The following is a 26,984-nucleotide window of genomic DNA, read 5'->3' on the forward strand; positions in this document are numbered from 1 at the left end:
TTTGGAATTTCAGATTTGAGAGGGAAAAATAATTGAGCCAGACTAGACAGATGAATTCTGAAAAAACATTTCTAAACAACCAATTTTGATATTTCCTGGTTTACCTGATTCCTTGGTACACTAATGATGGCAACATAATATATATCAAGAAAGTTTTAGAATTTTTTTTTTTTTTGTATTTCAGTCTCTGTTGTGCCAGATGCTGATTGTATTCAAATCCCACAGCAATCAAAGGGAGAAGGGTGTATTTCACACTGCACAGGACACATGGGTGATCCAAGTCTGAAGCTTGTGTTTAATTTCAGCCTGTCTTACCTTAGGTGCCCCATGCCAAGTTCTCTGTGCACCCCCAGAGAAGATGGCAAAGCAGCTGAACAATCACAGGGCTCCTTCATGAAGAAGTTTTCAAAGACTGCATCTGGAACTTCTGTGTGAGGGAATTTAGAGCTAAAAAATGTGCAAAGCAGCACAGGAAGTAGAAAAAGCATTGGAGAAGAGCAGCAATGCATAAACATTTTAACCCAAATCTTTCCCTTTCCCTATGTAAGGAACAGATGTGGACAAGGATTGCTGTGAAGAGGTACCAGTTTGACCACGAGCATTCACATTAACCCAAATGCATTTATAATTGATTTCAGGCTCTAAGTCCTGTAAAAATTTGCTCACATGAGTACTTGTATTCTTCTGTAAGCTATCTGACCAATTATAGCCCCAAATACCAACACTGATATCCCTCACTCACTGGAGAAGGACTGAGGGTAATTCCTTCTGACTTCAGTAGCGTGGGAACAAGGTGCCTCTCCTGCTTCCTGATTTTAAACTTGTAACCTGCTTCACAGACACTACTGAATATAATAACATTTATAGCCAGCTTAGGAAATGGTTCTCTGTATTTTAGCAGAATAACTATATCCAGTGTGCTATGCTTCACAGAGAAGGAAGATTGTAAGATATTTCAGTTTTTTTAGCTATGAATTGCATTAACTGATGGTAAACTTGAAGAAAAATTAAAAATATCTGAAAAATAATCAGGTCTGAGGAAGAGGCTTCCTCTGAAATATTAATTTTCTTTTAACCAAGAAAAAAATTCTTATCATATGAGCTGGACAGGTCTTTTCCTGTAGTTTTCAGACTCTGATGTTTTATTGACCAAACTCCTTGCTTTAGACTTGAGCTCATGTTCTCTGAGGAAGTACAAGTGGTAATTATGCAAGTCTTTCCTTCCCTGTCATGGGCAACATTCACAGGGGAGATTTACAACCTCCAGCTTTCAGATACAGAGACTGGGTGTTTAACTTCAGAGAGAACAACTCTGACATGGTGAATGGCATCAGAATTGGAACAAATCCTCTAGAAACTACATGGACAGTCCTGGGAGTTGATAATTTTGGAGGGGGGGGGGGGGGGTTGCCTCTTCTTTCTCCTGAAGATTGCTCAGAATTTAATTTGTTTTAGAAAATGGACTCCTAAAAAAATGCATTTCACTCCTCTAGTCAATAGCAGACCTACCTTTAGCAATACCAAAGTAACCAATGGACTGAATAATATTTGTTAAATTGAAACAAATGCAATGAGATAAGTGATCATAATGTGAAGACACCACAAGGAAAGATTGTGTTAAGAGTTGGTAGGAGTTAAGTGCTGGTCTAGATACACAGGACAACTATAGACAAAATACACTGTAAATGAACTTCAGTAATGAGACCTAAGATCTATTTTCTTATCACAAAGCATTCAAAAAGTCAGGCAGTCTGTTCATCTGACTTACATTTAGCTGGAATTTTGATATATAGAGGAAACAGTTTGGCCCCATGCTCCTGTAAATGTACACAATTGCTTCAGAAAGAAGAAAGTGGGTTACAATCAGAAATTTACTTTTAATCAATGGACTTTCATTTCACTTCAGTAAAGTTTGGATTAGCCCCTTAATGCACACGCTTATCATGACTGACAACAGTCCTGCCTTCACACATTTGGTTGATCTGAGCCTGGAGAAGGTGCAGAGGGCAGGAGAGCTGCACAAGGAATATGCCTGGTCTGTAATGGCTGCATTTTTGTGACCCTTTGTGGATTGTAATAAGGATTTTTTATTAAAACAAAACAAAACTGCAAGAGCTTGGGGGCAGAGCTGTGTTCTCTTTTGGCCTGTGTTAACCTCTAACCAAAATCTGGCCATTAAAAAAAAAAAAAGTACTTCAGCTGTTTTTCTTTATTTTTGGAAGTTTAAAATTAAATATAAAGCCCATAATAAAATGCACATGAGGACATGAATCAATAGACATGAGAACTATGTTAAGAACTATGCAGCCATAGAGATCTTCATTAACAAGGGTGTTCTACTTGTGAAATTCAGAAAATGCCCTTACTCACTTTTATGCATGTTGTTGTTTGTGTCATTATTTATTTCTATGGTAACCAAAACAGTAAAGCAGCAATATTAGACAACAATCAAGAGAAAAAAATACAACTTCATTGCAAAAGGAGACTACTAAGAGCCAAAACAGAGGTGTTTAGATGATGGTGTAATTTGCTATAATAACTGTTTAACCACATATTTGGCAAGCCCTGGATAACTCACTTATGAGTAATGCATTTGTCCAAATTACATTCAAATAAAAAGTAGTTACCATGCTCCATTATCATGTGCTCTGCACAGATATTTCCTCCCTATCGATTTTCCCACGGCAAGAAGGCTTCTCACTGAGCCCAGGTTAGCTGTGCATTGGTGCTGATTTCTCTTGTGCAGCCTCTGCCAAGCTGGTTAGGTGCTCTGGAGCCACATATCATCAGTCCAGTGCTATCTGGAGCTATCTGACTTCCTTGAGCAGCCTCCCACTCGCCTCTTCCCTGTCTGCTCCATCTGGAGGGAGCTTGGCTGCTCTCCTCCAGCCCCAGCTCCCCGAGTGCACGGCAGCTGCAGCTGCCAGAACATCTGCTGTCTCCTGGCCTTGCTGGGGTGAGCACCAAAAGCACAGCCCTTTGAAAGTTGGACACTGGCCTCCATTTGAAACTGGATGAGTTCAAAGTTCTCCTGTTAGTCCTGAGACTCAGAGCTTCGTGGGAATAGACAACTGTCTGTAACACAAATTCGAGCGCATGTTTCAAAGGGATACAAGGCATTGTCTTTAGGATGCACTGGCATTGTGCCTGCTCTTCCCCTGCATTTGTGGAGATTTGGGGTTAGAACTGTCTCATTCTGAAGGAAGAGTCACTTTCAAGGGCAAAGAGGGGAAGGAATGCAAACCCAAACAAAATTAGTCCTTGATTCTGCAACTGCATCCATCAAGGGTGGGCTTCTAGTGCACCAGTGCCTGCAGCCTCATACGAAAGCTGAAACAATGTACCTGGGCTCTTCCTGATGAAGGCAGAGGTTGCCTCTTGTTTGAAAAGGTGCATTTGAAAAAGAGATATCTTATTTGGAAAGTTATGAGCATGAAATAACATCACAGTAATCTCACAGGAGGAAAGTCTGCACTGCAGCCCCTCATCAGCTGTACTTTTCAATCTGTCAGGGTCAAATCATGCCCTGGCACCGTGCAGAGCTCCCACTGGCTTCATAATGGGAAATGCATTACTTACCTAGAGCTCACTTGGCTTATGTAGAATGATTTAATACTTTGGTTATTAAAAGTTTCATGCTTTGGACAAGGAATATCAACAGGTGACACACCCTTCTTTGCCACTCTGTTCTGTACTTCCTGACAGGTTTCTGCACGGGGCAGACCCAGTGTGTGCTGGTGAGTGAGGCTCTTCCAGGAACAAATCCTGGACCTTGAGCACAGTGTGAACAACCTGGGATGCAGTAGGAGTTCAGCTTTGTCCAACTCCTACTGGCATGAAGCTTTTGGGACTCTCAAAATGTGTCTTAATTGAGATGTTGGCTTGAAATGCAAGCTGACACAGCTTCATCCCCTGAGTGTCTCCCACTGCTTATACTTCAGCTTGCTCAAACCTGGAGCTACTCTGGCTCAAGTGAACAAACAGCCTCTCTGAGGAGGCAACCTCAAGCTCAGAAAAGCCTTAATCCTTAATCAGATCCTTAATCAGGCTCTCTCAGAGCTGGAGGAGCTCTTGACTGTATGAACTCAAACTTCAACATTAGTGTGGATGCTCCTGCACCCAGAGTTGCCCTCTGGGGAGCTCCCCACCTCTGCAGCACCCACAGACACAAACATGCTGGTCCTGCCCCTCCCCTGGGGCCCTCACAGCTGCTTTTTACAGAGGAAAGATGCTTACTGAAAACCATCTTACAGAAAATAGGCTGTAAGGGCCTTTGACAGTTTCCCCAAAGCCACTGTGGTCCCCTCCAGCTCCTCAGTAAGACACATTGGCACGTGCTGTCCTTGTCACCAGGTGGGGAAGCAGGAGCTGCCTTTAAAGTGATCAGTACTGAAAATAAGAGTAAAAAATATGTCTCCAATGGGATGGGCAGCACGCTGATACAGACACCAGCAGAACACAGAACAAGCTGCACCAAATAATTGTGCAGGTCTGGAAAGAAGATAGAAGCTACTGCTAATCAATTTGTACCATTGCAGCTCAAAGCTAAGCAGGCATAAATAGAATACACAGTAAATGTATATTTAGCTGTAGTTAAAAGTGAAACTTAATATCCTATGTTAGTGCATAGTAGTCTCTTACGAAAGAAAACTAATTTATAGGTAAAGAAACAGAGCTTAAAACTAAGAGACTGTGTGGTTTAAATAAGCTAAGTAAAATGCATACTTACTTACCTTTTATTCTCCTGCTGTGTGTGCCCTGAGCTGGTCCAGGGACTTCTATGAGGTAAGAAATTCCTGGTCAACAAAAGTTCCTTTTCTAAAAAAAGTGAACATAATGGAAACGGGGAACCACTTACCAGGCAGCTGAAAAAGGAGCTGACTGTGCAGAGAATTTCACACCTTATGGCTTTTGGTCAGTAAAGCACATAAACAAAATGTAATTTTCTATGCAATTACACGGGGTCACACAAGAATATTATGTTTTAGAAACCCACTCAAAAGCATATTGCTCTGTAAGAGCCCCATCCAGAAAATGGTTCCTCACTTTAGTAAAGTTGCTCATAAGCATTGCTGGGAGTGGGGCCTACGAGACATTTTCCTTTTTATGCTTTCTTAAACAGTTTATGTGATAGTAACAACAGGAAGATAAATTACTTTGAATGGTAGCAATTAGAGAAATAAGGAGTGTGATAGATTTACCATGTGGAAAACATCTCTCACACATTTTCCTACCGTCATTAAACCTGCTTTTAATGACACAACACTGATTTCAGAAAGAAACAAAGTTTATTTGATGAAAATAAACAAGCTGATCAACACTAAATACTTCCCATACACATGATAACAATGTTATGAACTCTAAATACCTTGGTACTTTACACTTCTACAAGACATTAAATTACAATGACTGTCTAATACATGCCCACTGGTAATTTCTAGGAATTCCTTAGTTTCATATCAATGTCCTTAACCATATATCAATATCACAATCCAGAACATGCCACTCACTTGAAAAAATTATTACAAGAAGCACTATCAAATGAGGATCTAAGGTAAATAGGGGATACTGACCCATTGCTGCAGAACATCACATTCAAACGTCACCCTACACACACAAAAGAAACATTGCGGATATAGTTTGTGTCAACACATCTGAGGTCTTTTCATAAACACTGTTTAAAAAGGAAATTGAAACCCACTTTCAAATGAAAGTCAATGTGCAGGTACGTGCATACTGGATACACAAAATTCATTAAATACAAAATTCATACTGTACATTTAAATGAAAGAAAGAATGTGCAGTATAAGACTGATCTCACATTAAAATAATAACCATTATCTTAAATGTTAAGCAAAAGTTGGTTTGCTCCATTACACTCAGAGGAGGGGGGGAAAAAAATCTACCAAACATTGCTCAAATAAAATATTTTCCAACATCACAGTGTTTATTGTAAACCCCGAGATTCTATTTTAGGATATGAAAAGATTTTCTCCAAACATCATAGAATGTCACATGAAATGAAAAGAAGGAGGGAAAAAAACCAACAAAAACAAAGCAAGAAGAAAAAAAATCAATGTTAGACAAAATTTTCCTCTTTAGGGGCTAACTTTTAGGCCCTGATAAAAGTTTAGATCAATACTCATACCAACATGAGTGGAGCAAAAATGCCCCTAAAATAATATCTGTGACAAAATTGGCACATACATATAAATATCTAACTATACAGCTTTGTATCTGTGACCCTATTTCCCCCTAGTTTATATCCTACTTCAAGTATTCGGTTGCAGAGTTAAGGTAAAGACCTGATTGTAAGAGACACAGACGATTGTCCCCTACTGCGACAACAAATCTGTCATCAGAAACCTGTTTTGTTGTCTGAGTTTCCAAGTGCAACATTTGTCATATGTGCTAAATATACTCCCAAAAGCTTTGCTGTTTCAAAAACAAAGATCTAAAATGCCGTTGATAGTTAAAGGACAAACTTTTTAAACATGAATGAAATTGGGATTATCTACGCTATGCTAATTCTATACATTTTATTCTATTTACTGAAGACAGTCACATCCAGCAGGACTCCTGCTCAAATAAATTGCTCCTTGATTGCACCGAGAATCATGGTACAAATAAATAAAATATCATTTCTAGACAATAATTTTCAGGGGATTACTATGTATGGCTCATGTAGGATGTTTAGGGTTAATCGCACCAGAGGTTCAAAAAATAATTTTTCTAAATTCAGTGCAAGACTTTAGGAGTATCCATTTAGATTTCTTTTTTTTTTTCTTTTTTTTTTCTTTTTTTTTAACAGCAGCAAAGAAAAACTACTAAGGATTAAGGCCACCCATGCTTAAATTTATTGTTTGTCCTTTAAAAATGCAGATATTCTATTTCCACTGCCATCAGCATGGAAGCATTTCTTCCATGGACAAAAAGATGCCTCAACAAAACAGCCAAACATTTGCACATGTTTGCCAGACTGACTGAAAATGTTTGTGGAGTCAGAAGGAACCTCTCCTTGAGAAGTGGTAGAGATCTGACTGTCAGTTAAGAGTCTCTCACTGAATGGAATGATTTCACATTTCTATTTTTCCTTGCATGTGCTTTAAATTTATTTTACTAGACACATTTTGTTGACACAAACAGCCTTCAAGTGCTGTTTGTTCATTGGTATTTTCTTTAACATCTAAGATTCATTGGGGTCTGTGTTGGAGACTGTTTTTCAATGCAGAGAACAATAACAAACAGTTCCACATTTACAGGAGACCTAGTGCATATACTGCATTCACAGCAATTCTTATCTTTATTTTTGTTTTTGTTTGTTTCTTTAAGAGTCCCAGCTTTTATTGTTGAAAACATGTATGCATTTGGATGGTAAAAGGTTGATACATCCTTGTGTACATGTCCATATATACACACACATATGTATTTATATACACTTCAAGCTTTTACCATCCAGGAATAGATACATCTTGTATATAATCATATATTTATGTTCAAATTAGATGTCCTATGCATTGTCAGAGACACACACCATATTTTCATAAAACTAAGCTTTGTCATCAGTTATTAGTACCAAAAATTGATTTCATTTCCAACCTGGCCCAGAGCTTAATACCAGTTATAGTATCAATATTTGGTTTTGGTTTGTTTTTAATTTATGTTATTTTATCAGCAGAGAAAAGAAAACAGAGGAGGGTAAAGGCTTGTTTTTATTTTTTGGAAAAGCCTGTATCTAACTGGGGGTAAAGTTAATGCCAACACCCTTATATAGCATTTTACTAATACCTCTTTGATAATCTAGTGCAATAGAAGTGATACTTTAGAATAGACTAGGTAAAATCAGCAAATGCAGATGCCACATCTAGGGAATCTGAATTACCTATTAAAATCAATATTAATTTACCAAAACTTTGCTAAATAACCTGTTTAACTGAACTTCATGAAACAACTATATTCTGAACAGATGGTTTCTTTGTAAAAACAGTAACTCACAAGACCCATTAAAGACAGAAATGAAGCTGTTATAATTTCTGCTTGAGTCTCCTTCATTACTTTCCAAAGTATCTAATTTCACAATAGACTACAAGAAATAATGGAGAAAATGCTAATTAATGCAGCATTTCATTAGATATCAACCTTAACATTCATTTTCTGCATCTGTGATCTTCTCCAGGATATCATGGTCATGTTTGGAGATCCAATGCAATAGATTATCATTGTTACCTTCCAGTGCTACAGTTTTTTCTTCCTTTTTCACTAGTTCCTCTGACAACTGTAACAAGGGAAAAAAAATTCCAATTAACAACATGACTGAAGCATCCACAGCATCCTAGTTCTCATCTAATCAAGATTCTCATACATATGAGTGGAGATAATGCTTTTCTAGGGGCTGAGGATTAAGTAAGGCATTTAAATTCAATTTGAACCCACTTATGTTCATAGGGTGGCAATTAGTTTTATTGCTAATTTGTATGACACGCCTCCCCCTACATGGGAAATATTTTAAATTCCTAAGATGTCAAATTTTGTTGTGCTTGTGATTCTGCAAACAGTGAGTTTTATGATCTTGTCTATAAGCACAGTAGCTTTGAAAGGGAAATGCTGTTAATAAAATTAAATATTTTTCTGTGGGAACCATTGGTTTATTTCCACCCAGTTCCATGGCAGGTGGGAATGTGCAGCACCTCTACCAGCCTTCCAAAATTGAAGCACCATTTTCTTGTCATATTTTAAGCACTTTGAACTCACTTTAATTTGCAGAACAGCGGAGAAAGGTTTTATGGACCCAAGAAGCTCAGATTTGCAGAAGTTAGAACACACAGCAATGTGTTAGGAGGTTTTCAGCCACACACCCACTAATCACAGGTGCCCTGCCTGGCTTGGCTGGCCCTGCTGAAACCCAGGGGACTGCAAGAGGGAGCTGGTGTCAGCACAGCTCAGCCAGTGGGAAGAATCTTCCTGCCTTCCACCAGCTTTGGATGAGACTCTGTCTGATTGGGACTACAGAGAGAGGCCTCAGTGATTTCTGTTGGTACTTTAGCTGTGCTGCAAGCAAACAGCAGGGTATGCTTGAACAGAGAGCAGTGAATTGGTCTTATTCACATTATCTGTATATCAGATGAGTGGGAGGAATCAGATTATTCCTTTAGAGGGCAGTTGTTCATTTATTCACTGACTTTGTTCCTAGAAAATTTGAAAGCATTATGCAGGGGATTCTCCATTACTGCCATTCCATTTATGTAACCCTAAAAGTTTCCAAAACATCCCATTTTTCGAAAAATAATTTGCCATACAATGCTTAGGGTTTTGTATACAGCTGAAAAGTTGGGGTTTTTTTAAATAGAACTATTTGATTAAATTTCCCTTTTAAAAATTCAGAATCTAATATTTATCAGAAAAAATATTCTGTGAGTAAAGTGAAACACTGTTTACAGAATAAATTATCATATTATTCTAAATCCCTATTTTCAACTTCACATCTTGCTGGAAAGCACACATAACAGTTTATGTCATACAAATGTAGATGAATTTTACTTTTGCAGTGAGCAGTTGGTACAATTCTTTTGGTCAGAACACTCAGGGATTAATCCAAAGCCCACTGAAATATGGAAAGGTTCCCACCGATTTTAACAAGTTTTGGATCTGGCCCTTGAACAGTCTAAAAATGACTTCTGCAGAGCTGGAAAGCCAGGGAGTTCCTAAAGTAGATCATGTTACTAGTTCTGGCACATAAAATCGTTGCAAACTTTTTATGAAAACTGTAAGTCAGCGTATGCATTACGTTGGTGAACTGTGCATAGCTCCCATTCTTTTGTGTGCTGAGAATTTCTTAATCATCATTCAAAGAGATACTGGGGCAGAGGAAGCACACCTGTAAATGAATGAGGAGAGCACATTCCAGAAACTGCAGCACAATAATGCCTAGGTTTTTAAAACTACAATGTAATCACAGCAAATCTTCAATGTAGTTGCTATTTTCCAAGCTGAAATTCCTCTGCAATTAACACTTTTATGCTTGGAAAAAATAAGAACCCAGAATAAAGTGTCCAATCTGAGGAACAGCAGCAAAGCACAAAATGCACTCCCTCTCCAGCCTTCGCCTCAGATTTTCATTGGGGTTTTACTGCAGAATGAAAGCCCCCAAATAAACCTCACCCACTTAATCAATCCATCCATTCATCAGGAAACCATATATGTATTGGAAGTGTAACAAAAACTTGTTGGCCACAGGTAGGAAATGCAAAGTATTTCTCAAGTAAGTCAAATAAATATATAAAAGGATATTGCTGTCAAATACCAACTGAGGTTGAGTAAATTAAATTTATATTTGTTTCTTCAATGCTGCACTTGGTAAAAGTCACTGAACCTCTAAAACAGAAATAAAGTTTGGTAACATGCATTGGGCCTGAATTCAGCAGTGCTCCAGCTGAAATTAATGTCTTATGAGTTTGGCACCTCTGTCAGTCCATTAGATACTAGTCAATGAAAACAGCAGAAGGATGTGAAGATATAAAAGTGTAGTAGCCCACAAATATTTGTTCAGATTGTTTTTCCTTTGGATAAAGACACCTGCCTGATTAGTACTTTTTACCTCCAATCCTTTCCTCTCAGCAGTGATTTGCAGAAACAAGCTGGAGAGGGTGGGTAAACACAAAGGGGTTAAAGGGGAAACTGTTTAATAACAGTAGTAAAATGCAGGCTATTTTTGACATCTGGGTTAATGTCCATTATGCTCCATATGCTTTCCAAATGTTTGCAACAAGCACCCAGATACAAAAACAGATACCCATTCACATAGGCTTAAATTGCCCTCTCCTAACCTGTTACACATGGTACCTACATAAAAGGCCAACAACTGATATGGTAATTAGTGAGTAAGAAAGAGAGGGAATAGATACTTTATTGCAGGGAACTGGTATCTGACCAAATGTTAGCAGAGAAGGATATCATTAATGAAAACCTGTGAGGGCTATTTCTGTTCCCTAATCTACGACAAGGCCTCTGCACTATAATGTGACATCCTTGAAAAAGCTGTCAGGATGAATTCCTCAGTTTCCTTCTCCAGACTCATTCATCATTACTGCAATCAGAGTACCAACAAATGATGGGAAATTATTTCATTTTCTGGAAACAAGTAACGAGACTGGAATAAGGCTATAACTCATAAAGTCTTTCTCAAGTGATGTCCTGGAATTTGCCTATGCCTCTTGCAACAACATCATGTATATTATAGGAGGGAGAAAAAAAAAGCATTCTCAATTTTTACCTTTGTGCAAAACCATGAAAAGAATGACTCTATTAACTAAGAAAAAGCCCTGACACTCTAAATTCTGCCTCTGCTGCCAGTCTATTGTGGGACTAAGGAAAAAGTAATATCATTTTTCTGTGTTTAACTTGCTCTCTGCTACAGCAGGCATAACATCAGGCTCCTCACAGGAATTTGCAAGGCTTAATGTTTGTAATGCACCTAAAAAGTCTTGGATGAGTGCTAAGTATTATTATTTTTCAGTTCCTGCATTTGATTAAAACTGAAATAACACAGTAAAAATTAAATTAATATATTAAGTTACAAGTAAAGAGCAAGCATGTGGTTTGTGGAGCTACTTGTAACACTTTTAATACGAACATGTATTACAGAGTAGGTGATTCCCAAGGTCTGTTCTGACATGTACCATGTGGGCATAACTTAACAACCTGAAAAACCCCCCAGAAGTTTGATTCAGCCAAAAATCTGTTCGTGGCTTCTGTGTGAGCTCAGAGCTGGGGCCAGGGGGAGCCCTGTGGGCTGCTTTCCCTGCCCCTGAAGTGCAGTTGCAAACACAATCACAGCCCAGATATTTGCCACTCAGCACAAGCAACAAAACTGGGTAGCACAGATCTGCTGCAGGGCTCGCCGCTGCAGAGGTCCCTTAACACAGGATGTGACAATGGCACGACATGTGCTGTTTGAACCTCCCTGTCACTACAGCCCAACAATAAATGCTGGTTTTGCTACTTCCTCCTGGCCTAACTCTTGAGGAAAGAAAGAAAACCCACCTCTCACTTTCTAAAGAATACAGTAACCTGTTAAAGCCTGTTATATCGACATGGAAATCTCTAGTGAGGAGGGCCAAGAAGAAAAATAATTAAGGCATAAATTTGTATCCAATCTACGTAGAAAATTTTCAATGCTGAGATGCCAAAGACACCTAAGACACTTGTTGAGCAGAGTGAAAAGGTAAAATCTAGTTTAAATTTATAGCATTCCTTCAGTGTCCCTCTAGGAGTTTGGCTTTTTGCCAGTGTTCCTTGTTAAAAATTTGTTAAACGTGTTTGGCATTAATGCAAACACAAAGTGCTCATTTGTTACAAATTCTATTGGAATGCATTCATTTAAGGCAATGAAGTAGTTACCAGAAAAGAAAAAATGTTCATTAAGTACATTTTAAAAATACAATGATGTATGCGGTGCATAACTATGGCGCCCCAGTGGCTATATAAATATCTGACAGAATAACCACAAGTTGTGTTTGGTTTGAAATTGGAATCTCTTAAACAGAACCGATAGAACAAAAACTGGTTTTGTTTGTTGTCAAAACTGATGTTAGTCTTTCTTGTTTAGATCTAGTTATAATTACCAAAGTTTTGCCATACAATTTTTTTTTTTGCATCTCAAATCAATAAAGCCCACAGGTTAAAGTATGCTCAAGGAAGTTTCTTGATTCTAAAGGTAAGTGCAGCACTGCACATTATCTGGAGAACACTGGACACAGAAAGTAAACACCCTGCTTGGAGGAGAACAAATTTTAGTCATTCTTAAAAACTCCACTTGAGGAAATGTTACCTGGGAGATCTGCAACTGTCTGACAACATTCAGGTTCACCTCAGCAAAAGGTGCTCTACATCTTTCCGAAAATAAAGAGCTCAGACCTAGTTAACAACATCCAATACCAAATCCCTCTTTTATAATAATGTGAGATATCCCTGGTAATGATAACTCTTGATATTGAATAAGCAACTCTGAGGTCTGTTTCTTAGATGTTAGAAAATATCATCTTAGCTACGCTGTAAAACTAAAACCATTTTTCTCTTTAGTTTTTCAGCTACTTAAAAAAAAGTTTAAAAATGATAAACACATAAGTAAAACATATTCAAAAGAAAGATCCAGAAACTGTGTGATTTAATTAACTATTGAAGGATTCACAAAAAACCATCAGCATAAAAAGTTATTTATAAAGACAGAATTAACTTTGCTTCAATTCTGGCAAAGAAATTATTTATCCCATTTGTTGCTATTTATGTTTTAAATTCATTACACAGTAAACTTCAGAAGGATCTGCAGCTGGTGGTAGAATCACTGCACGAATGTGATGAACTTTCCATATTGCTATAATGCCAGAATTGTTAATCTTAGTTAGGGATAAAAGCAGATACCATTGGGATGAATAAAATCAAATGGATTCAAGCCCTCTAGACAGTAAGGGTCCTTGAAAACTACTGTACAATTATATCATAAAATTAGATGAAGTTTATGAACCTTGAGACTATTTGGACAAGGATGCCTTCTCTACTGGGAATGTTTATAAATCAATATTAGACAAGTGCTATATGAGTTAAAAGACAGCTATTTCTTCTTAGAACCTTTTTCTTTTCATAAAACAAGTCCCGTCCAAATCAAAACTCTTCAGAAATAAGAGAAAACTCAATACATATCCTTCAATCTGTCACTTGGACACTGAATTAAAAAGGGGGAGTGTTAAGGATGGCTTCAGAGCAGGACTTTTCAAGGGGCTGAGCTGGAGTGAAGATGATGGAAGAGTTTCCATCGATTCCAGGAGACCCCGCAGCCGCCCAGGGAGGCGGCCGGAATTCAGCAGCGCGGGGCACCGGGCGCTTTGTCAAGACGTTTATGACTTCCTAAAGATAGAGCACATTAGGATCATTGTTACTTTTTGTTGTTGTTGTTATTTAAATCGAATTGAAGGGACAAGAAAAGAAGAATTCTTGGGTTTAAGTGCCTCAAACAGCGACGCTCCCATCGTGCTCCTGAAAGCGATCGATAGCAGGGATCACTCTACGAAATTGGAAGGTGCCTTTTCCATCGTGGCTGATGTGGAATGCCATTTATTCTCCTGCGCGGGATTAATTAGGGGCCTTTCTTTGGGTTTTTTTGAAGATCAAGGTTTCGCGCTCGCTGCTGCCTAATAACACGGTGTGCCTGCCCGCCACCTGGCCCGGCGCGGCTCGCCCGGCTCCGGCGGCGGCACCGCCTCGGGCCACGGCAAGCGCGGGCAGGAAACGCCGCCACGGCCGCGCTTAACCCGCGCTCTGCCGGCCCCGAGCCGGCCCCGCGACCGAGCAGCGACAGCGGTGCCGCCCAGAGCCAGGCCACTGCCCCGGCGGGGGGACAGAGCTGCCCCGGGCCCGCGCCCCGCTCGGGGCCGCGCTCGGAGCGCGCTCCGCGGCCAACCCGCGCAGCGCCGGGAGCCCCGAGCGCGCACAGCGCCCGCGCCTGCAGCCTGGGAAAAGAAGTGGTTAAATAAACGCTGTGTCAAGCCCCCAATCTAATAAGTCATCTTATTAGGAAGTTGTGATGCCCTGTTTGCCCTCGCCTGTGGCTTGTCTGCTCCACTGAAAGGTCTCCTGCTGGGACCTTTGTGGCATTATACGAGGTAGAGAGGGCTGCTGCAATATATGAGCCTTGGTTTGGAGCAGCCAAAACAGCAGGAGAACTAAGCTGCAAAGAATTAAACATGTAACAACTTTGTAAAAGCACAGACAGTGATTGAGGTTGGCCCTTTTGCTGTTGACACATTCTGGCCCCTGTAGGTTGTGGTCACTAAGCCCATTAGAGCTGCAGTGTGGCAACATCTAGTTCAGCAAGTTCAATGTGTTTCTGGTTTATTTCTAAATACTGGATGCAAGCTGGCAGCGATAGGAGAGTGGAATATGGCACCAGAAATATGTCATAAACACAGTCGTCATTGTCAGGGATGTGAAATTACTTTTCAAACTATTTATTTTTGGCAGATGGAGGGCGGGTGTATTTTTGCACTTTGTTAACTGAAATTTAATTGCAACTTGCTGCATGTTTTGTTTAATCAAGAAAAAAAAAAAAGAGACAGGAAACCTCAAGATACTGTTTTCTCTTAAGAGAGAAATTTTCTCTTACTGTTTTCTCTTAAAAGAGAAAAATTTCACTGGAGAGAGAAATCTTTGTTGCTAGAAATTCACTGCAAAATAAAACCAGAAAAAACCAAACCAAATAAAATCTCAGCTTGGTTAAGTTTCACTTATGAGCATCCACTTATTTAAATAACTACTCCCCATTGTACTTTCTTTTCCATTTTTTAAAGATAAAATATACATTTAACTCAGACTTTAAAAACTAGGTTGTGAAATGGACAAGAAAGATTAATTAAATTAATGAAAGGAGGTATTACAGACATAATGAGGGGTGGATTTAAGTTCTAAACCCTAATATGCAGAATAGAATGCACCTTCCCATCTCCTTGTGGACCACACTTTTTCAGGGAACACTGCAAGGTTTCTGCTGCACATTGATGAGGATGCTCGTGGTCCCTCAGCTCTGAGGGCTCTGTTTGCCTCTCCAAACTGTGTTGTGGTCCCAGGTTTTAAGAGTCCCTGCAGATTCATCTCTGCCAGGAGCTACCAGTCTGTGGATAGGGAGCAAAGGATGAGTTGGCTGAACACTTGTGCATCTGAAACATTTGTCTCTCCCTGGAGCCTGTTAGTGCTGCCCCTGCCCTCCTCCCCAGATGAGGCAAAGCTTATGTAAGAGGTGAAATGTGAAGAGAGGGATAAAAACAGGTCACAGCTGAAGGAGGAGGGGAGGGTTTGGCAATCTTCTGTTCTTTGTGTCTGCAGCACAGGCATTTCCCTGGTGCTGTCCCTGTTTTCTCCAGGGGCTTTTGCTCAGGTGTGGTCGCCCTTTGGGTGCCCCCAGCTCTGGCAGCACAGCTGAGCTCCAGCTTCTGCTGACCCACAGAAATGACTGCCACTCCTTTTGGAGGGATGAAAATTATGTCAGGGGCAAAGCACATTCTTTCTTTGGCCACCAGTAATGAAGGAGCACTTCTTTTCTGTTCTTAAGAGTTTGCCTGAGCCAAACAAGGTCAGAGCTGTGGCTTTTTCTCTGGATTTCTAGAATTTGTAGGAGGTGGGGGTTTTTTTCCGCCATCTTTTGAGATTTGCTGATAATTTGTGACTAGAAGGAAATTCTTAAAATCTCATACATATTTGTCTGGTTGTAGGGAGTATGATTGGGGTTTTACCTCATGCATCCTACCAGAGTCAGTCAATATTTAATAGCTAAAATTGGCTGGCTGTTGTGCTTGGATAACTCTAGTTACTGTGGCTGCTACCACACTGTTGTTAGAAGCATATTGGTTACTAGAATTTGTACCAGAGTAAATACTAACAAATTTGGTGGTTGTGGAGAGGAAGTTTAATCCAAAAGCATCCCAGCCAGTGAGGAGGCACACAAGGGCTGTACTCCTTCTTTTGATGCACCCAAAGGCTGGATGGAGTTGGGCAGAAGTGGTGAGGGCTGAGTGCAGTTTTGAGGTGTTTTATGTGTGTACCTATTTCTGCCTTTAGGAAAGAGGTGGATCCTTGGCCAGGCCTGAAAAGTCTTCTTAGAAATGCTGGACATAAGCATGGTATCCTTCAGGCACACGACCAGTACGTTATTGAAAGTTTGCTGGGGTTATTTTTTCCTTAACCAAGGAATAACAAGAAATTAAATAAAGATGCATTTCATGGCTTATACTTGCTTTCCCAGTCACCTCACATTTCTCATCTTCTAAAGCTGAGAATAAACTAAAGAGTTCAGGGTATTGCTGTGACTATCCTGGATCTGAATATCTGTGCCAACAGCTGTATGTCCCACCTATACTTCATAATTTAGATAAACCATTAACATGCCATTTCCTTAGTTTGTTCTGCTAGTTAATAACCCAATACTCACTGAAGTTATCCTATCAGGTATATCTAAATACTGATTGTTCTGTGGAAGGCATTGTGAGGTATGCTTATTGTATTAATAATAATAACAATATAAAAGAAATCAATATGTAAAAGTATAGTCAGAGTTCTATTGTACACAAAAAGTCTGTTTTACAGAACATGAAATATACTCACCTTCTTCCCCTCCAAAGGATCCTAAATATATATTTTTTATTTTGCATAGCTCATGATACGAAACTGCTGATAAAAATGGTGCCTGATAGTACAGTTGCATCTTTTAATGTTAAGAAGAAAGAGATACAACTAAGGCAAGTGTTAGTAGGTTTGGTCTGTTTGAAGACCAATGCTGGATCCATTTAAACTCCTTCAAATTGCTAAAGCATTACAATGACTGTGTGTGGCACTGGGAACAGGACCATACATGCTCGACAGCTACTTATTTTTTAAATACCCATCCAAGTAACACGCAGCATTTTGAAATCTAACTTGTGTGGTCTAATTATGCAATAATTTTTATAATTTAGGCCCCAATATTATGAGCTTCTCCACAATTATGGCTCTGCCCACGCATTTCTCAGTGCATGATAGGGAAGACATAGGGGCCAGCTCTGTTAAACATACAAACATATGCTTCAATTTTTAAATTTTTACTCTATGTGAGACTTAAAAATGCACTTAATATTAAGAAAAGGCTTAAGGTCCTGAAGGGGACCTTAGTGGCTTTCATTCAACTAAAGGCATACATATATAATTCCATGCAGACTGAGGACCCACATTTATCAGCATTCCAATGATAATGAGCATCACATAAAGGGAAATGATAAAATAGCAGTAAGCAAAAATTTGCTCCCTCCCAATCTTCAAACACCACCTTTATAATCACTGTACACTCAAAAACATATATGTGTGCAAGAGTTGGAGAGATCAGAAGCTTAGACTGCAAGATTTCCAAAGATACTCAAACCATCCATGCAAGTGTCAAATGACAGGTAAATATGTACAACTAAAAATATGAACTTCATTATGAAATCATATAAAACTACAATGGTGACATTTGCTACTTGATGCTATTATAAAAAAAATTTATGTATTGCAATTAAACTGTTTAGCAAAACAAGACAAGGAAATTAATGAGCAAGAATAATCACCACAATCCATTGCTAAATACAATTTACACTGAGCAGTATTTTTTTTCCAGACAACACCTATTTCTCTATGCCCATTTTCTTTCTCCTCTCAATCTCCCATTCCAGACCTTGTCTGAACTTCTCTATTTTTCTACTTGCCTAAACTTGATTTCTCCCCACTTTTTCTATTCCATTCTCTGCAGCAGAGCTCTTTCTGCGCTGTCACCAACCTCTGCCAACTCTCTGCTGAGAGGTGGCACTGGACAACAGCTGGAAATGGTGTGACAGCACCACCCTCTATTTTCCCTGCAGTTCTTGCAGAGCAAGATAAAACATGACAAGAGTAGTTCATAAAAAGCAGGTTTGAGGACAGTAATTTGCTAATTAGAAACAGAAGATACTCTTGATGTGCATGCACAATTGTGTCAACCCCACTGAGGTAAAGGTAAAGCCCAGAGTGGAACTTAATTAATGGAAACAACTTGGAAAATAAGAACCATGATGGCAATGCATAAATTGTTCATTCCTCCATTCATTTTAGGGAGAGCAACAACTAAACAGATACTTACAAAAAACTCTTCACACTAAAACAACTAGAAGAAAGACAAAATAGTTTTAGGGCTACTTTCCAGAAACTTTGTTCTTACCAACTCTCTAATTCAAGAGTGTAAAAACCATATTTGACAACATATCCTAATTTCTCATTAAACACTCTAAATGCAAACAAAATTATCTAACCCATTTAATTCTAATTTTCTGAATTTTTCTTTTCTTACACTTGTATATCCTGCCTCATTTTCTATAGGAACTTCAAGATATAATATATAGGTCACCACTTCCAGGTACACCTCTACATTCATATTTTTAAAGTCTGTAAATGAGACACAGTGGCCTGCAGAAAAAGCACAGCTGGATCATTATTTCAAATCTGAATGCAGCATGTTGTATTATGAAAATGTGAGGATTAAGTCAAAGAATGCAGTTTCACCGCATTTTTTATGAGGATATCTTGTTTTTACAAACATTTCCAGAGATCAAGCTAACTTTTTATTAATTTATCTAAGCTACTCGTTCTTTTGAACAAGTGAACAAGTGTTGTTTTTTTTTTTTTTAGAATATACCTCAACTGCAATTTATCAATTCTTTTATCATCAAAAGTCACTGTTTAAGCCAGGAATAGCTTTTTAGCAGAGCTCAATGGTTAATCCTGCAAAAAACAAAACAAAGAAAAAACAAAAACCAAAAAAACCCAGTAGTTTCTCATTCAAGTCACAAGTTCACAAACAGGGGATGTGAAAAAGGAGCAGAGGAGGAAGAGGGTCACCTGTGTCCTTTGCAGGTTTTTTTCTCCAATAGAATATTTGGGGATATTTCATTTCATTAAATGAAATCTTACTTTGAATTCCCCAAGGTATGCATCTCCCATCATCAGGCATTTTCACAGTAATGACCAGAAAATATTTTATAGGCTCATTGTAGAAAATGCAGTTTGTTCCAGCAATAATTTCTAATTTATCAGTCTTCCAAATTTCCAAGTGTGGGTCAGGAACAGTTCACACCTTCCAGTGTCCCTGTGCAGAAGGGAAGGGAATGAACCCTCCAGGCTCCCTGCAATGCAGGTGGCCCTGGGAGCTCAGGGCTCCTGCCAAACCCAGAACATGGCATTTAATGGTCCTCAGGAGGCCAATACCATCCAAAAACCACTTAGCACAGCTCCAGTTTCATTCATCCTCGTGGTCTCTGCAGCTGGCATGGCAAGCCTGGCCAACAGCTCCATGATACCCAAGTCAGCATTGCTTGTGTTCTATCCAGGGCCAATGCCAGCCTGTTGCACCCAGTGTCCATATTGCAGGAAAATTTACCGCTCAATTCATCTTCACCCCCTTTGGATTATTAATGATTTTACAGATTTATCATTTTTCTATTTCTTTCCCAAACTGAGTATTTGTATTGCAATAGTTTCTCTTTACATAGAAACAATTTTAAATCTCCTTTTTAAAACTTTTTTTTGCCTTTGTTGTGCTCACTGCTCTTTCTCAGTGGCTTATCAAAAATGGGTAGAATAGCAAAGATGTGGGCAAGCCTTGAACAGGTAGAGGGGTTAAAATTGGCTCTGTGTTTAAATAACTTTTTCTTTTCTGACTATTTATTACATTGTTTTCCTTTTTTATTACTGCTGCAAATAAAGGTAAGCTTTTAGAGGACTGTGCACAGGAATTCCAACATCCCATCCTGAAGAGTAATTGCTAATATTATATTCTGATAATTACCATACAGTCTTGGGATTGCTTTTCTTCCATATGGTTCATTTTACATTTATCTAAAGGTAATTACATCTACCCAGTCCCTCAAGTCACTGCAACCTAGATTTTGCATTTTCAGAATTCCTTTAGTCCTGCAGAACAACAAAATAGATTTCAAAGCCATTTTTTGGGAAATTCCCATTAAATATATCTGGTTTCTCAAAAGAATGAGCTGAAACCTGCAGGGCAGCTGGGATGGAGGGAAGGCAACAGACACAGCTCCACTCTGTGCATAATTCAACAAAGTGCCAAGCCATGCTTGTGGAATCCTTTGCTGTGCTGGTGCTGCTGGCTGACACAGTGTCAGCATTTTTCAGCATTACACCACCATCAGCCTGCACTGGGACCCTTTAAAACAGCTGAAATAAAAGAACTCTTTCTGCATATTTATGCCATCCTGCTTTGAGCACTTCCTGTTGGCCCCAGTAAATCTCTGCTAAATTTCAATCGACTCTCGTGGTGTTCCAGCTGTTAGATAAACTTCCAAGGGTATTTTTGTGACAGGTACAAACTTAGACAGGAAATCTCAAGAAGAAATCCTAAATTAATTATATGTCAACATTCAAGCCACAAGAAGGAGCAATTGTCATAAATTTTGGGAAGTTAGAATCCAATTTTAGGTGTAAGTGCAAAAAAGTTCACTGACTCATTTGTGATTCAGTGCCAATAAAATAATATATTTTATATTCTTCAGCAGTTCACTTTTACTAAACATAGAAGGGAAGCTAAGAACAGTGAGCTGTATATTAAATCACATAAAAAAATTCAGATGCAAACTAATAACAAATTGTAGATCAACAATTTATAATTCGGAATTTCTTAATCTTACCCCACCTTTTTGAAAACATATACTACATATAAACTAATTCTGTATTAAATGAAAACATCTTCACTACCTAAAAATCTGATAATGGTACCAAGAACATCTTTCTGCAATTCCCAACAGCACAGACTGCATCTCTCTTCTCTCTTCCAAAGATTTTGGTTTTGTGAATGCTGGGAAGGACAAGTAAGGAAGGGGTTGAGAGAGCAGAGGGTGCTCTAACAGTGCTAACCCAGAGCATTGCCCATGTTTCCTGGACTTTAGCATTGCTATGGAATTCCTGAGAGCTTTTCCCATCCCTCTGCAATGTGTCCCTGGAGAACCTCCGTGGTGTCTGGGGCACACATGGGTGAGGGAGCTCAGCAGCAGCACGGGTGGCGCAGCTGGCAGAGCTTCCACATCCACATCCAATATCCCAAACATTTTCCTGCAATGCCCTTGGGGTCCTTAACCCTTGCTGTGCTTTGCAGACGTGCTGCACTAGCAGCAGTGTGGGTTCCTCTCCAGGTCCACCCCTGTTGCAGCCAGGGCAGAGCTCCCAACCCCGAGCAGCTGAAAAAGCCAAAAGCTGTGCACTGAGTCAGCTGCTCCAAAGCGACCCTGTGCTTGAACCTGGCAGGGGGCCCTTCCCAAACCTGTCTGCCTAAAAACAAAAGGGACAGTTTTGAGACACCTGTTGTCTCAGTACAGAGAAAAATGTGTCATGGCAAGGGGAGAGAGGGAGCAGGAGAAAATCCCATGAAGCTCTGCAGGCTGCACTGCTGGATGCAGCTTTGTGGCACATGTGGGAGATGCTTGTGGTCCTCGTCCTGGCACCAGGTCTGTCCCAAGCTCTGGCAAGCAGCCGAGCCCAGGGCGCTCTTCCAAACCCTGCAGCCACTGCTCTGGCCCTCAGCAGAGCTCCTTGGATAGGGAGTGCAGGGAAGAATCTTTGCTCCACACGGGAGAGCCCAGCAAGGAGCTGCAGCCACCTTCCCTAGGCAGAGGCAGGAGGAAGCAAGCAAGGCAGGGGATCTGCTTTGCAGCAGGGAGAGCTGCAGGTCAGAGGGAGAGCAGGATAGTTCAGGCTATTGACAGGAGAGGCAAGGAAACAGTGATCACACACCATGGGCACGAGGCCACGGCTGAGTATTCTCCTCATAAACAATGTTCTTCCACACAATGCAGGTAACAGTCCCTGTGCTTTACTGAGTACTTTCTCTTCCCAGACACTAAAAGGATCCATCTTACAAATTATTTCAGTGGAGATACACCAAGTAGTCCCAGGTAGCAAACACTGAGAGCCCCATCTGCAGCCAAAACTGGGCCCACAGCACAAACACAAACACATCAGAAATCCTGCAAGGAACCAGCAGAAACATACTGCACTTAGCTGACCACCTTGATTCTGTGTCTCTCAAATACCGTGGATAAATAACTACTTATGTCACCCTGGGAGAAAAGGAATGTATGATATGGCTATGAAACCACCTGGATTTTTTATATATAAAAAGTGTTTTCACTACTTATGGAAAGCCAGACATGTAAATTACATTGCCCTTAGCAGGAAAAACTATGTGCCAAAGACCATGCCTAGGAGCAGAACTCGGGAAGAATGGGGGTATGGTCATGCCAGCTTTGCAATGTTTTCTTTTACAAGCCTGTTTTACTGCTGAGGTGGGGAAGACTAGTGTTATTGCTTCCTCAGAAAGCTGTTCTCACAGCTTTGACTATAGGTCATGAAAATCTTATAAGGTCAGACAATCCTGCAAGATTTTAACAAATTGAAGGTTTAAACGTGTTCCCAAGATTTTGGTTATGTCTGTTTCTAAGATGGAAAGTAATCCCCTTAACAATGTGCATCGCCTGGGAAACAAGAATTAAATAAAAGCAAATCTGGAGATCTGAATTCAGTACCTTTGAAAGTTTACACAAATTTGTTATCAAACAATTTATCTACTTTCAGCCTTTCCACATGGACAGATAGAGGTGGCACCACCAGCAAAACTACGCCTGCATGTTCAGTACATGGCAGTAAATGGACTTTGCCTGCTCCCTTGGTGCTGATTCTGTGAAGGTCATTCTGCAAGAGCAAGAAGATACAGCCACAGCAACCTATGCCATTAGAGGTCCCTTCAAGGCTGATTGTTAGCATTAGAACATTAGCACTCTGGGTATTTATCAAAATGTGGACACCAGAGTGGCTTGAAGTAGTTTCACTTCCTCTTAAATGATAATAAATTGGCAGTGTGAGTGTTGACTGCCTGCAATGCAACTTCATTACTTCAGAGGTTAATGGAGCAACCTCTCTCTGTTGATCTTCCTGTCACCATTGGCTACAAAAGACTCTCTGACACAGTGCAGTTTTCAGGAGAGGCACAAGTACAACAGAGATTAACCACATCAAAAAGAATACTGTCCCACTCCATTATATTCTGCAAAGCTGGTGTGCAGCAAATTGCAGTGGCCAGCAGTGTCATCTGCCTTGTCTGACAATGAAATCAGCATAAAAAAAGGTGATGATGCTGTATTAGAGACAAACACCTTTCAAACATCTTAAAAAATAATAAAAGGAAAAAGAATGAAAAAAAAGGAGAAATAAAGTAAAAAGAAGGAAAAATATATAGGAAAGAAGAAAAACAAACAAATGAGGAGAGGATAAAATAAAAATTTTAAAAAAAGAAAATTAAAAAGAAGATAATACTTTAATTATAATGTAAATATTGGAGCTGCTGACCTTGAGCTATTTTTCACTAATTCTATAAAATTCCTCTTGTATTTCTTACAGAAAGCTACACAGTGAATTAACCTAGCTATTATCCTTTTGAATGCTGGATTTGTGATTTTGCAGGAGATGAAAACTGACAGGAATGGAGCAGGAGGTGGCCATGAGATTCAAAGAGGACTACATTTAATGCTGGCTAAGTGAATAACCCTGTGAATGAAAATGTATTCATTTAGGGAAATGTGCCTCTTCTTGTTACAGGTTACTGCCCTGAAATGCCTGGCAGGCACGTTAACTTTCAATAATTCATAACCCCTGTTGTCACTAGCACAATGAACATGTCCCTCGCAGCTCTGAACAGAGACCATTGCCCAGGGAAGCTGAACATTCTGTACATCCTCTATACACAAACACCTGGAAGTCACTTCCCAGAAGGGAGCTTACTCCTGTCCTACCAGCAGCATCCACTCTGTCAGGAGCACAAACCCAAATTCACAGCACACCCAGGTTAGTTTTCTTTTTGTGACCATGTGCATGAAATACAATGGCTCACTGGAAATGTTACATTTTGTTCAATGTTTCTGTTCTCTTCAGCAGATTAGCAGATGAACAGGTAACTGAAAGTGCATCAGACATGCAATTACAGCACTGCAAATGCATGCACACATCCAGTAATTACATGTGTGGTTGTGCAAACCATTCAGGGGTGTTTCAGGTCACTCGTCTCCACTCTCCACTTTTCAACCCCACCAGTGTCTGGGATGGGACTTAGCCAGTCTGACAACAGCTCTACAGCAAATACATCAAATTCTTGTTGAACTCTTATCTTTTGGAAGTCTCAATTAGAAGTGAATACTTTTGAGCATGAAACTCATCAGCCTGAATGAAAGCATCAACTTTCTACACACACACAGTGGCAGGTACTTCTTGTTAGAAGAAACACTGATAATAAAGAGTGTCTGCTGATAGCAGAAGGGAGGAAGACCCTACTGGAAATTATAGGAGATAAGGAAGATTGAGATTTCTTGCTGGAGAAGCAAACAGAGGATCAGATTCCAGGATGGAACTCCTCCAAACACCAGGGCAAGTGTACCTTCTTCCCAGCCTGTGAACTAAATGTTGTGAACAAGACAGGATTCAGCGTTCAGCTCTGATTGTGTCAGTGGCTCCTTTTGAGACCCTGGGCAAGTTGCTTAATCTCCATCAAGATTTTCTCATTTGTAAAAACCAAAAAGCTGCTACTAAACCTGGAGAAGTCCTTTTCAAATTACAAATCAAAGCAGAATATCAATTCTACACTTACTTCTGCACTATTACACCATTTTCAGTTTCTTTAGGTTGATAAACATATGCAGTATTATCTGAATTCAGGCTGATAAGGAAACATGGCTTATATTTTAAAAGCATAAATTGTGGATCTGGATGGAAAATTTGAAAAAAAGTTAAATGTTTTACTTTCACAAAGTATTCAGTCTCTCCTTAACTTAACATCATGAGATCTACCAGTTTGAAGTCAGGTTTTTAATAGCTGCTATGCAGCTGTAGAAAGACAACCCTTTACTAAAGGATTTATGTAAGAATTAGAAAGACACCTCATCCTTGGAAGTGTTTAAGGCCAGGTTGGATAGGGGCTTTGAGCTACTGGCCTAGTGGAAAGTGTCCCTGCCCATGGCAGGGGGTGGAACTGGATGAACTTTAAGGTCCCTTCTGACCCAAACCATTCTATGAATTGAAAAAAACAAAAATTGGTAGTTCAGGGCCATGTTGGCTCCATGAATGTTAGAGCTGAGAGCATCTCTCCCATAAATATGCCAAAATCAAACCAGGCATTTAAGATTGTCATCTTAAATGTGCTGCAGTGCTGCAGCTTCTAAAAGTTCCCATTTCTAATACCTCAAAAAGATACTGTTCTACTGGAAAGAGTTTGAGAAATTACACAATGGCATACCAATATTAATTGAATATGAGAGTGTAAAACAACTCTTAAATATGGGAAAACTCCACCTCTGCATGCAAAGAATACCAGATGCAGCAATATACACTTCAAAGCTACATTGCTGCAGCCACAGCTTTCTTTGTAGACTTTCCTTTGAAGAAGGAACTTTATGGGTAAGTGGGTGCATAACACTCACAGCTACACAAAGCTGTTCATCCTTACACCATAACCCTTCATTTTTGCTCCAGTCAAAAACAGCAGCTAAAGAGTGGCTGGTCTATAAGTTAAGAAAATATTTTTGGATATTTGAATTTAATTCCAGCTTTTCTTCAATAACCATAGATTTTTTTTTTTGTACTTATTTTTTTAAATCTCTAAATCAAGTTCAGCTCTACTGAAATGTTGCTGCTACAATGCCAATATATTATAATGCACTGCTAACATAATGTTCAAAATTGCATAATTCCATCCTGCATCACAATGAATACTGCTGTGGATACCTTTATATAAAAGCACTTCACCTGAGCAACCCAGAGGAAGAAAAAGCCTATTAGGTATTTCAGAATCTCTTCAGTACCACCACCTAACAAAACATGTGACCTTGGACAAAGGTAAGTTTTAAGAAATAAAAACTTGTATCAAAAATCCCAATACAACAGCAAGTTTTATGTTTTCTGACAAAGGAGATTATTACTGATATCAGGTGTCAGTTTTTATTGATGTCAGTTTTATTGATAAGATTCCTTATCCCCCAAAACTGAAGCACATCAGGCACTTTTATCTGAGAGGGAGCAGTTCCCATTCTCAGCACATCACTGGAGTAAAAACAACATCCTTAACTGCAGAAGTAACTGAGTATAGAGAGATTATAAAACAACTACTGTTAACTACACTTTAATTACATGTATGGTTCAAAAAATGTCTATGATGGTAAAATAATTCTCAGTATTTTAAATATTTCACAGTAAGGAAATATTCTGGATCTTTAGAATAGACTCTGACTTTGCATTCTAAACTTTTTTCTCTAAAAACACTTCAGTTTTTTCTTAATTAGAATTTTTAACAACCAAAGGCAGGAAACTTAGAGGGAAATCTGTACTAATGTATTTTTCAATGAGAG

At 39.4% G+C, this 26,984-nt stretch overlaps 1 protein-coding gene across 13 annotated transcripts in view; it reads right to left on the reverse strand.

Annotated features, from left to right (window-relative positions):
• Positions 1 to 5,269: 5,269 nt before the first annotated feature.
• ERC2 (ELKS/RAB6-interacting/CAST family member 2) overlaps positions 5,270 to 26,984 on the reverse strand; it is a 407,210-nt gene continuing 385,495 nt past the window's right edge. For all 13 annotated transcript variants that reach the window (XR_004981048.2, XR_004981047.2, XR_004981046.2 and 10 more), the window contains one exon: positions 5,270 to 8,275. The gene's annotated coding sequence lies outside the window, so the exon portion shown is untranslated. The remainder of the gene's footprint in view (positions 8,276 to 26,984) is intronic.

Source organism: Molothrus ater, chromosome 11 (genome assembly GCF_012460135.2).
Source record: "Molothrus ater isolate BHLD 08-10-18 breed brown headed cowbird chromosome 11, BPBGC_Mater_1.1, whole genome shotgun sequence".
Classification (NCBI taxonomy): domain Eukaryota; kingdom Metazoa; phylum Chordata; class Aves; order Passeriformes; family Icteridae; genus Molothrus; species Molothrus ater.